Source organism: Mus pahari, chromosome 3, assembly GCF_900095145.1.
Source record: "Mus pahari chromosome 3, PAHARI_EIJ_v1.1, whole genome shotgun sequence".
In the NCBI taxonomy this organism is placed as follows: domain Eukaryota; kingdom Metazoa; phylum Chordata; class Mammalia; order Rodentia; family Muridae; genus Mus; species Mus pahari.
The window spans coordinates 112108246-112119594 of NC_034592.1; positions in this window are offsets into that span (position 1 = coordinate 112108246).

Here is an 11349-nt window from a genome sequence, read left to right on the forward strand (position 1 = left end):
GTCCTGAGTTCAATTCCCAGCAACTGCATGGTGGCTCACAACCATCTGTAATGGGATCCGATGCCCTCTTCTGGTGTCTCTGAAGACAGCAAAAGTGTACTCACATACATGAAATAAATAGATGATTCTTTGTTCTTTGTTTGTTTGTTTGTTTGTTTGAAACAGGGTTTCTCTGTGTAGCCCTGGCTGTCCTGGGACTCACTCTGTAGACCAGGTTGGCCTCAAATCCAGAAATCTGCCTGCCTCTGCCTCCCAAGTGCTGGGATCAAAGGCATGCGCCACCACTGCCCAGCTAATAATTCTTTAAAAAAACAAAACAAAACAAAACAAAAAGTATTCTCTCTTCAGCCCCAGTCTCTCTATGTTTTAGCTCATCGGTCAATGGTGCTGTGTGAAGGAAGCTAACGTGTGCTTGCTTGTGTCTCAAGGGAAGAAGACAACTCATTTGTCACTGTCCAGACACCAAGGGGAAATACAACAAGTCATTAGCAGCAGAAACTCAGGCTAGAGCAGCTGGGAATGAAGGGTGTCCCCCCTAGACAACTGCTGCACCTCGATAGGGACCGTCTTAGGCAGACTGAAGGACTGTTCTTATATGTATACGGATGCTCTGCCTTCATGTACGTCTGTACACCACATATGTTCCCATAGCAGCTAGAAGGTGTCAGATTCCTTGGAACTGGAGCTACAAACAGTTGTGAGCTGCCATGTGGGTTCACATGAATTCCAGTCCTCCAGAAAGGCAGCCATCTCTCCAGTCCCTGAAGGAGTTTTCTTTCTGAATGGTCTTTTTCTTTCTTACCTTTGAGCGGAAATATCTCATCACGGCTGCAGCTGGAAGCCATCTTTTCTGGCAGCAAAGGAAGCCAAGAAGGACAAAATATCCTAGTGTGTAGAGCCAAGAAAATGGAGATGGCCTCCCAGCAGGCATGGGCCTGGAATCGTTCCTCATCTGGACTCCCAACAATGTGAGATGACATGGGATTGATGTTGTTTCAGGTGATGTCCTCATCAAAGCCAAAAGCATCCTTGCAGATTGAACTCACTGGAGTGCTCATTCCATCAGAACAGGCGGTTTGAAGCAGCTCCTACACCTGCCTGCACCACAGACAAGATGATGGATAGGTCACAAAAGAAAAGTTTGCAATTGTAACTGGCAGTGGGGAAGTTGGACACCTCTGCGCGTAATGATGGGCTGGCCTTTCTGCCCCTTTGTGGTTGGAAGTAGTGGGTGAAGAAGTGGTACATGGGGCTGGTGAGATGGCTCAGCGGTTAAGAGCACTGACTGCTCTTCCAGAGGTCCCGAGTTCAAATCCCAGCAACCACATGGTGGCTCACAACCATCTGTAACGAAATCTGACGCCCACTTCTGGTGTGTCTGAAGACAACTACAGTGTACTTACATATAATAAATAAATCTTTAAAAAAAAAAAAAAGAAGTGGTACATGGCTTGAAGATGCTGCAATCCCCAGAGTGCTCACTCTCCTCTTTCATATGATAACTGGTCCCCACCAGGCCAACTGCCAGAGTTATGGCAGTGGGGCCGCTGCTGCAGATGCATGCAGGGATGGGCATGTTTATTAAGTCGACTGTAGGGACTTCAGTATTGCTATCCAGACAAAAATGGGGGAAATGAACTAAGGTGCCTTCCACCACTGACAGAAAGATCACACCTCATCGAAGAAAGTACCCAATTCCTTCCACCTGCTTTATAGCGTTCCCCCACCCCACCCCCGCTTTAAATTGAAAAACTGGAACGGGACTGAATTGGAGAAGATTCTTAAGATCAATCCCTAACTTTATCCCAAGTTTGCCTGGAGGCCACGATAGAGCCAATGTATCCTACCTCGTGCTGTGTTTAGTCCAGATGCCTGACACCACTCTAGCGGGTCTCACTTGGAAGCAGGGCTGCAGTCACAACCAGTTAAAACGAAGCCATCCCAGATGGTGGCAGACCCTTAATTCAGTGATTGGTGTTTAAGAGAAAACAGACATGCGCCAGTGAGGGAGATGGCGGTCAGATTGGAACTGTGCTGTGATAGTCATGCAAGACTAAGGACTGCTGGAAACATCCAGAAGCCAGGAAGAATCAAGAGAGGAGTCTTCCTCGGAGTCTTAGAGGGAGCACCACCCTGCCGATGCCTTTAAGGATCGCAGTCTTCAGGCCTATGAGAGAATAGAGTCTGTTATGTTGAGCTGCCTAGTCTGTACTGCTTTGTGATGCTACAACACTACCCCCAGATCCCCTGCAAACATCAACTAAGCTGGGGAGGCTCATCCCAATCCTGGGAAGCGCTGGGTACCACCAACTGTTAGCTACATGCAACACCTCTTTACAATGCCCCTTCCATCCTTTTCTTTGCCAAGAATGTGGAACAAGATAGTGACTTTATTAGTGTAGTTGCTGTTAAATTTAGTCAGAGAGGCAAGCCATTTACAGGGAGTTCAGTGTAGGACGTTCAGCAGGCCAGTTTCAAACATTTTTTCCTTTTTCTGAAAGAGACATTGACTAATTTTGTATTACTAATGACATAATCCTGCTTACTTCAACAGTAAAAGTTGAAACTAGGGGCTCTATCAGCAGATTTCATAAAGAGATTCATTGAGTTCAAGAATAGGAAGGAATCTGGACTCTTAATCCCAACCCTGGATTAGTCTAGAGCCCAGCTTCTCAGACCATAGGACTGTAGGTTGCAGCCACAGGAGGAACGGTACTGAAGGAGGGAGGGCCACGTTGTAAGGTTTCTGAACGTGAAATGACCACAAATCATTTCAAATTCTACTGTGCCACGAGTCCGAGGTGCTGGCAGCAGGTGTGCCCGAAGCAGCTGTGGTTGTGACACGCGATTGTGCATTTGGCACTGTGCAGTTTGTCACACCACACTGAGCCCCCCAACAATGCCTGAATTACCCAGACTAACACAAGGCCAGCGTATTTTCTTAAGTAGTGTTTCTTCCATGCACATCAAGTTTTCTGCTCCTCTAGAAACATCATGGAAACACAACCCATTAATTGCATTAATGTGCAACGTTTTCCTATTATCACATCTCTGATTACAATATTAAATTACTGTATCTTTAGATTGTATTGCGCTGGAATGTTTGACTTTAAAAATTATTGCTTGAGTCTCTCCCTTGAATCTCATGAGACAAATAATCAGTGCATTATGGCTTGGGATTAGTAAAAAGAAATTTCAACTATTTCTGAAATGGCCCTAAGCATATTTCTGCTCTCTCGTATTAAGTTGCATGGATTAAACACATTAGTGATGAATTCTGAGTCACCAACAATGTGCTGGTTTTGTATTAAGAAAAGAAATTACTACCCCCTCACCTTCCACCCCTCGACCGCTCACTTCACTCTCCCATGCTCACCCCCACCCCCTGAAATGGGCAAAAACATACCTTGGTAGAGGTGGTGTTCGCCTGCCAGTCAGAGCAGGCAATCTGTCCCTCACCTCTTAACACCTGAGGCAGTCAGGGAGTTGACCCTGGAGTCATGAGGACAAGTGAGCGGGCCCTGCCCCTTGCCAGCTGCAGCACTTGAGAGAGCAGACCTGAACCTTGCCTGGGCAGCACAGTAGGGCTACCCTGGTCAAAGCAGCATAGGAAAGCCAGTTCCCAAGGACAGAGTGAGGGAGAGCTGCCCTTGCCAGGTGGGAGGGGGAGTGGGTGCAGGGGTGATGCCCTCTCCCTCCACTGTCCCTGAGGTCATGAGAGCAGGAGAGCTAACCCCACCCTGTCACCAACTGCAGCACTGAGAAGAGCGGGCCCTGCACCTGGGCCACACAGTGGAGCTGGCCCTGATGGCAAAGGCTCGGGGAGCCAGCCCCAAGAGTGTGAGAGCTGGAGAGCTGGCCCAGCCCCTCACAGGCTGCAGCGCTTGGGAGAGTGGGATCTGAAACCTTGACTGGGTAGCACAGTGGAGCTGGCTCTGGAGGTGTGGGTACAAGTGAGCTGGCTCCAAGGGTATGAGAGCAGTAGAGCTGACTCTGCCACCTGCTGATGGCGGCATTGGCATTAGATGGCTTAGCAGAAGCAGTAATGGAGGGCTTGTCCTGGTGGTGCAGATACAGGAGCTGGCAGGGTGACCAGCTCAACTACCACCCAGCCCCAGATCTAGGGCTCTCAATTGGCCCACCCCCAAATCTATATCATCTGTGAATGGCTGGGATGTATGAAAGGACCAGTCCTGCTGTTCCAAAGCTGCACGATCTTCATGACATAGGGCAACAACAAGACAACCCGGAGGAGTTCCTATGAGGAGCCAATATTGATGGTGTCATAGAAGCCAAAGATCTCAAACCAGACCAATGACTCGTTGCAATGAGCATTTGCAGGTGAAGATGTGTGGACAGAGGGATATACTGTGGGACATAATACAGCTTCCACAATGAGATGATGTTCTCTCTCTCTCTCTCTCTCTCTCTCTCTCTCTCTCTCTCTCTCTCTCTCTNTNTGTGTGTGTGTGTGTGTGTGTGTGTGTATTTTGGGAGGAGGTTGCAAGGGTGAAGGGTGGATATGAGGGGATGGGGAGATGAGCAGGACTGGAGTGCATGATGTGAAACTCACAAAGAATCAATACAACATTTTATTTTGTTTTACAAAAAGGAATGAAAGTACTTCCTCTAGGTGTAATTTTACCACAAGTGAGCTGGGAACGGAATTCTCTACTTCATGCGCCCTGTGCCTTCTACCCTCATCTGTCTTTGTCTGGATCTGAACCTGCCTATGTGCCTGTTCAGTGTCTATCGTGTGTGTGTGTGTGTGTGTGTGCGGTGTATGTCTGTATGAATGTGTAGTTCCCATTAAAGGACTTTATTGAACAGCACAGATGACATCTCATGGGGAACATGAGATACTTTACCAAAACTTTAAACAGAGTTTTATAAGGGATTAAGTCACTGACCCCAACTGACCCAGACAACAAAAAGTATTACAAACATCATTGTTTACCATGCCACATGCAAATGTTGTGCTCAACATTAGGGTGGATATTCAGTTAATTAAGTTGCTGTCAACCTCTATTGTTGCCACTTTCTGCAGACGGGCATTAGAGCACAGGTGCATTATGGATGGGTGTTAGAGCACAGGTGCATTACAGACGGGTGTTAGAGCACAGGTGCATTACATGAGTGTTAGAGCACAGGTGCATTACAGACAGGTGTTAGAGCACAGGTGCATTACATGAGTGTTAGAGCACAGCTGCAGTACAGATGGGTGTTAGAGCACAGGTGCATTACAGACAGGTGTTAGAGCACAGCTGCATTACAGACAGGTGTTAGAGCACAGGTGCAGTACAGATGGGTGTTAGAGCACAGGTGCGTTACTCTGGGTCAGTATTCAATGCAAGATTACAGCTATGCATTAACTTAGGCTGCAAACGTTGATTAAATGGAAAATCCAAGGTGAGTTAGGTTATTACATTGTTCTCTTAAAATCAAGTTAAACAGGGTGAGTGCACAGTAGGATAGCAGCCTCAAGTATTACATGACTTCAAGGTGTATTATTAACCATGGCTGTGAGGTCAGGCAAAAGTTCTCCTCTTAGAATGTAAGGTTTTTTTTTTTAAATCACATTGCATCACCATATTACATATTTATGTGAACTGAGGTGGCATTTTCAGTATGGATGGTGATTGGATCAAAATATTAATCCACTGAAAACTATGAAAGATGACATGTCCTACTCTGTCAAGTAGTCAACTGACACTTAATTCTTGTCATATATGTGCATGTACATGTTTATGTGTATGTACATGTGTGCAAGTGTTTGTGGAAGTCAAAGATTAACACTGAATATCTTCCTTAATTACTCTCCACCTTCTCTATTGAGACAGGGTCGTTCATGGACTTGGGGTTCACTAGTACAGCTACATGGTCGACAAGCCCAGGACACTCTATGCTCCCCCCCAGCACTGGGATTACACCCGCGTATTCCACTACACCTGGCTTATACACAGGTGCTGGGGGTAAAACGCGGGCCCTCAGACTCACCTTGGAAGCACGCTCCTGACTGAGCCTTCTCCAGACCCAATATCTAGTTCTTTATGTAAAAATATACACATCCATTTTATAGTATGTAAACTTGCCTTCATCTTTAATAAATTATAGATGTACGCATATGCCAAGGGAAATTCTAGGATTTGTTTTTTTTTTTTTTTTTTAAGTTTTATGTGTCTGTGGGGGGAGGGAGGGTGCATGTAAGCACAGAACTCAAGGCGGTCAGAAGAGGTGGCCAGATCCATTGGAACTGGGGTAACAGTTGTGAGTCACCTCCTATGGGTGCTGGGATTGGAAAGTGAACCCACTGTGCCAGGCTGGCCAAGGAACTGTTTCTACATAAGTAAAAAGATACCTTACAAAGGTAAATTACAATTCATCTTGGCAGGGAAGGGCTTGCAGCAGACCTGTGAAGCCTCTAGCCATACTGTGTCCAAACATCAGGAAGGAGAGAGAGGGAGATGGAAGCTGGTGCCAAGCTCATGCTTCCGGGACCAGATTCCGGGACCAGAGGCCATGGAATGATGCCGCCCACATTTAGGGGAGGGCTTCCCACTTCAGTTAGAAACTTCCCACCCAGTCTAGAAACTCTGTCACAGGCCAAGTTCTGAGGTCTGTCTCCTAGATCATTCTAGATCCTGTCCAGTTGACAATCATAAACAGCACACCACGTGGCAGGTTTATACTGAGCTCTTCCAAGGGGATGAAAACCAGGAAGTAACTGAAGAGGTCTCCTTCCTGAGGCTCCTCCCCTCTCAGCTTCCTGGACGCCACAGGCTGAACAGCTTTCCTGCACCACGGACCTCCTCCATGGTGTTTCTGCCTTTCCAAACTCAAACAGCAACACCGAAAACTCTGAAACCGTGAGTGAAAATACACCCTTCCTCCTTTACGTCGGTCTTTCTGAGGTTTCTCGTCATAGGGAAGAAACGCTGACTGATACAGGGAGCCATCAGGTCAGGAGTGCTCCATCTCTGCGCGTGTCCTTACAAAGGAGACCCAGAGAATGTGCATCTCTCACCATGGAAGATGCAGCATCCGTGAACCAGGAAGTGCGCCTCCACCACACCCTGAACCTTCTGGTACTTTTATCTTACACTTCCCAACCCCTAAAATGGTGAGAAATGCATTCCTGCTGTTATAATTTATCCAGTCTAAGCTAGCTGGGCATCCCCTCGAGAAAGGGCAACAGCTATCCAGGGAAAGATTCAGCCTAATTTTCCTACCAAGACCTCATCTTTTAACTTCAGTTGACAGTTCAGAACAAGTGAAGGACTGTCTGCGAATCACACCAGGCCATGGGACTGCATTCTTTCCATCCCAACACCGGGGAAGCAGAGGCAAATGCATCTCTGTGAATTTGAAGTCAGCTTGTACTACATGGTTCCAGGCCAGCCAGGGCTGTACAGTGAGGCTCTAAGAATCAAATGATGCATGGGAGAGAATTGCACAGGAATTCTTCCTAGGATGATCTCCCTCACACCTGAGAAGGCACCTCAACGCCCTCTGGCATTCCTGCATGTGGCTCTCCCCTACACACACCATGCTGGTGGGAGACAATGTGAGGTAGGAAGGCCGTTACTCAGCCTCTTCATCTCTTTCAATTTGCCACACTCTCCTCACAGTAGAGAAAAGAGATCACCAGATGTGAGGCTGCTGGGGAAAACTAAGAATTGACTTAGAAGCCACGGCTCTTCAAAGCATGCTGTTCTAGGGCTCCCAACGCCCATAGACAGTGCCTGTTCAGAGCAATAGCACCACAAATCATGTAAGTACACACTCGCCTAACCCTGCTGACCCACAGCCAACGAGCATCACTGACTCCTGTAGCAACTTTCTGGCTATGAACGCTGGCCTTTTCCTTCTGGGACCATCCTGAGGTCTCATCCCTGTTACTGTCTTTCACTTCCTCCTGTTGAGGTGTCCCCAACTTCACCCCATAACCTTATGACATCAACAGTTGGGGATTCTGATGGTCTCTGACTGATGGGTATCAACTCCCAATTTGAGCAGCCAATAGTCTCTGCAGCTGTCCCTAGATTCACCAGTATATAGTGATAAGCCTTCAAGTGAAGTGCCAGGATCATTGGTGTCTAGTATAAATAAAGAGCCTCAAGTTGGGAGATGAGAAAAGAACATGGCTCACACAGGAACTAACTGTGCAATGCAGTGGGAGACACCTTATGTGTACTTGTGACTGTCATATGTCCATGCATAGGGAACGACTGGACTGCATTCTTGTGTCCCCTTCTTCGTTTCTGCCTCTGGGGAATTCTTGAATTGCCTGAGTATAAGAATACATTATTCCTATATGTGCTCATTCATGAATTGACCTCATCACAACAAGGTCTGAACATTACAAAAAAAACTTTTTATTCATTCATATTTTTAAAAAAATTTTTTTTCTTACAGTGGAAAGAAAACCCCTTAAAGGTACCTTACATCTTATTGATTCAGTGGATACTGAACGCGTACCTTCTCCGGACCTCTTGCAGGGAATACAACACCTTTGTTGTCCTTCATATTCCAGAATATCAAACAGGACAATTTAACGCAAGGGGCCCAGGAGGGTGGAGGGTTAGAAGCAGCTCCACAGACAAACAAGGAACTCAATAACCTAGCAAATGTGGGTGGGGCCTCAGAGACAGGGGTGTGGCTCAGAAACAAGGTCGGTGAACACCAAACCTTGTTAATTCCTGGCTGGGCACAAGAGGCCTGTTTATCTAGCTTTCATGCAGCACCCATGGGGCAGTTCACCACAGCTATGGAATTCTTTTTTATAATTCTTTTATGCATACAGGTGTTTTGCCTGCATGTATGACTGTACCATTGAATCCTATGGAACTAAAGTTACAGATAGTTGTGAGATAGTCGTGAGGTGCTGGAAATCTAACCTGGGTCCTTTGGAATGACAGCCAGTGATATTCTTAATCACTGAACCATCTCCCCGGTCCCCACAGTTATGGCATTCTTCCCAAGATTTTTTTTTTTTTTTTTTTTTTTTTGGTTTTTTCGAGACAGGGTTTCTCTGTGTAGCCCTGGCTGTCCTGGAACTCACTTTGTAAACCAGGCTGGCCTCGAACTCAGAAATTTGCCTGCCTCTGCCTCCCGTCTTCCCAAGATTTAACAAGGCCGTGGCTCCATCTTTCCCATCTGAGTTTCTCCCGGATCTCTCTGTTTCTTCCAGGGAACTGGCCATTGCCTTGGCCTCCGGTGTAAATATCTGCGCATCATGCTTGAAAGGGGTGCTTTCCCCTCCTGGTTCTTTTTCCTGGTTCAGATTTAGCTGTGGGATACATTCCAAGGAGCACAGCTCTCTAGAACTCCTGGAAACAAGAATTGGTGGGAGCCAGAGAGACTGGGCAAACTTGTTTCCTGAGGGGCTGTTCACATCATCTCTCCAGCGTTCAAGAACACAGAAGCCTTCACAGCTGCATAAGGATAGTCATTCAGCCTCAGAGACAATGAGGAATTCACAGTGACCAGGCTCTCCTTCTCGGTGAACTGCAGTGACTGCTTTAATGTACATTTGGCTAAAATTAGGATCATTTCTGTTGATTCTAGGTTTAACTGAGTTCAGCTACATGAGGAAGTTTAAATTGGCTTGCAATCTGGAGACATATGGGGGACTGGAACGAGCTGGTGTGTCAGCAGACACAGGTCTGGAATCAGAGATTCATTCAAAAGGTCCAAGATTAAAGTCTAGTGTATATTAATATATGAAAAATCTACCTGCCAAGCAACACATCCCAAGGACTACATGTAGGATATTTTTGCATAGGATATATCTAGGATGTAAAATATATGTTTATTTTAAGAGTCATGGGGATTATAAAACCATTTCTTATTTATGGAGTCTCTTTAAAAGATAGTTTTAAAATCTTGGATCCAAGAAAAGTATAAAGATCTGAAAGACACAGGAGACAAGAGCTTCCTGCCAATAGTCACATGTAGACTGGTGACTGTTTACTGTCTCATGCTTCTGTGTGGGACTGCAATACCCATGAGATGAGCCTGGCCATGCCAGGCAGGGGAAGAGGCTTCTGAAATTAAAGTCCTGGAGTCCAGCACACAATCAGTCTTTATCCAGAAACACACACACACACACACACACACACACACTTCTTTTTCCATTTATTTTATACATATTTGTTTATACAAAATATGTCTATAAATATGTTTAAAAAATCAGATGTCATCACAGACATCTAAATTTTCTGGTAAGGTCAGATAATACTGAAAAATGAATGAGGCTTTCTATTTCTGGAATGGCAAAAAGGAGGGGATTTGTAAAACTCTGACTCGTCTATGAAAGGCTTGAGAACTGGTAAAGTGGTCAAAATAAAGTTTTCCAGAATTCTGAAAATGAACTAACAGCTTATAAAAATTTGAAGAGAATGGGCTGGAGAGATGGCTCCACAGTTAAGAGCACTGGCTGCTCTTCCAGAGGTCCTGAGTTCAATTCCCAGCAACCACTTGGTGGCTCACAACCATCTGTAATGGGATCTGATGCCCTTTTCTGGTGTGTCTGAAGACAGCTACAGTGTACTCACATAAATAGAGAAAATGCATCTCTTTTTAAAAAAGAAGAATTTGGAGAGGATGTATACAAGCGAAACATATGAAAGTTGGTGAAATGTCGCTTACCCCCCTTTCTCTAATCCCCAGTCCAGCCCTTCACGGCTATGAAAACACCTAGTAACAGCTGCTGGGGTGGCCAGCCCACACTTGGAGCATCCCACTCGCAGAGTGCCATTACTTGGTCTGTTTGACTTACTGAAAAAGCTGCACATGTAGGGACTGACTTCATCTGACCAGTCTTAAGAACTCACTCTGTGTGACCAGTCCTGGAGGCTGCGGGTGTAAACTGGCCTGACATCTAACATACACATGTTCCTGGGTTGGAACCCAACACTGAAAAACAAAACAAGGTTGTACAAATGCATTCACTGGTAGGGTTACTTGGTCAAAACAACCAATAGCAACTGTTTAACACTCTTAACTCCTGGTGCTGCTGTTATCAGTGGGAATAGAGGTCAGGTTGTTTTAAGACATAATCATAAAGGCCGAAGAGATGGCTCAGTGGTCAACAGCACTGGCTCTTCTTCCAGAGTACCAGGTTCAATTCCTAGTACCCACATGGCAGCTAATAGCCATCTGAACTCCGGTTCCAGGGGACTGGTGCATTCTTCTGGCCTCCAGGGGCACCAGGCACAAATGCACATACATCAATGCAAGCAGAACATTCATACATATAAAATAAATAAATCTTTTTTTAAAAAATTTAAAAATTAAAATGAAAAATCAGACAGTGAGATACTCATTTAGACAAGTTTTGAAAAATGG